Consider the following 2,003-nt stretch of genomic DNA (forward strand, 5'->3'; position numbering starts at 1 on the left):
TCCCTCCCTTTCTTCTTTTTTGATGAAGTCTCACTATGTTTCCTAAGCCGGAGTGCAGTGCTGTGATCTCGGCTCACTGCAACCTCCACTTCCCGGGTTCAAGCGATTCTCCCACCTCAGCCTCCCGGGTAGCTGGGACCACAGGCACGCGCCAACATGCCTGGCTAATTTTTGCATTTTTAGTAGAGACGGGGTTTCACTCTGTTGGCCAGGATGGCCTTGAACTCCTGACCTCGTGTTCCCCCCACCTCACCTACCAAAGTGCTGGGGTTACAGGCATGAACCAGTGCACACAGCCAGAATTTCTTTATAAGATGTTTATAACCACAATTACACAGAACTCTTCTCCAAAGCAACAATAACTACTTAATATTTTCAAAACTTGGGTTCAAATATCTCTGATACTTCTATAATATTTTAGAGTCCATTGGAATCATGCTATTTAAAACGTTAACGAATCTGATACCTGACTTTTCATATCTCTTTCCATTTGATTTTTCTTAGTAACATTTGCCATTAATATACTACGTATTTTATTTCTTAGTGTATTTAGTATCAGTTTGCCTGGCAGAACAATGCCTGGCATAATAAATAGCTATCAGCCAGGCGTGGTGGCTCATGCCTATAATTCCAGCACTTTGGGAGGCCAAGGCGGGTGGATCATATGAGGTCAGGAGTTCAAGAACCAGCCTCGCCAACATGGTGAAACCCTGTCTCTACTAAAAAATACGAAAATCAGCTGGGTGTGGTGGCAGGCACCTGTAATCCCAGCTACTCGGGAGGCTGACACAGGCGAATTGCTTGAACTTGGGAGGCAGAGGTTGCAGTAAGCTGAGATTGCACCACTGCACTCTAGCCTGGGTGACAGAGAGAGACTCTGTCTCAAAAAAAAAAAAAAAGCTATCAATATAATTGTTGAATAAATAAAAATCTTGGAGTTTGATAACAAATCCTTTATTTTGCTAATGCATTATGAAAAGTACAAGAATAAGACGAACTGGAACCTTGTGATGTCTGCTAAACCTCGCCCTTCCCACACACTTGTCTCTCTCTCTCTCTCCTCTCTTTCTCCACAATAGGCATGGCTAGGTGAGGGATGCACAAATGAATAAGAATGTAATGCTTTAAATTCCAATGAGAAAAAATAACACCTGTAGACTGAAGAAGGCAGGAATAGAACAAGCAGAATTCAAGGACTCACTGCAACCAAGGATTTCTCTGCTTGTTTAGAGTTGCACTGAAAGCCCTTCCTAAAGGAAGTCTTAGTTTGAGGACAGAGAGTGTAAAGGGGACTACCGGACCTAGTGATCCCTGCCCTCACCGGGGCTGACATTGCACGGAGGCAGAATTACAAGCTGTCGTCAGCTTGTGCTCTTGGAAATTATGGAAAGATTCACCAGTCCTATTTCAGAATACTCATTCAGAATGATAGTCTCAGCTTTTGAATTTCAGTCCTCCAGGGACAGACCTGGACTTCCAGAGGTAGGACTCCAGCCTCTTTTCAGGAATGTTACCTTCTAAAGAGATACTAAGAGATAGATTCCAGGGAGGGTAGACTGATTTCCCTTGGGGATTCCCTTCCAGGGAGGTCTTGGGCTTGGAACATCAGCTCAAGATTTTAAGCAAGTCTCTCAGGAAATAGATTGTGGGGCTGGCAGTATGAGGTAATAGAGGCAGTTAGAAGGGAACTAGAGTAGGTAAATTCACACAGCCTTGGCAAAAGAGAGGTGGGTCCCACGGAGATAGAGCTTTCATCAGCGCGATTTACTGAGGTCCCTGCCATTCCTGACTCACAGTAAGGATTTTCCAGGCAGGAGGGCTGTGATCACAAGGGCAGAGCAGGGTTAAGGATGGGCTCACCGACCCCTCCTACTGACTGCTGGTACTTTGGTAGAGCGAGGATAGATTATCCAATGGAGCACGAGGGAGGAGGGGCAGAGGGCAAGAGGGGATGGACAAAAGAGAAGACTGGCAGGATCCTCACTCCTACCTCTACCCACAGA

Source organism: Symphalangus syndactylus, chromosome 16 (assembly GCF_028878055.3).
Source record: "Symphalangus syndactylus isolate Jambi chromosome 16, NHGRI_mSymSyn1-v2.1_pri, whole genome shotgun sequence".
Lineage (NCBI taxonomy): Eukaryota > Metazoa > Chordata > Mammalia > Primates > Hylobatidae > Symphalangus > Symphalangus syndactylus.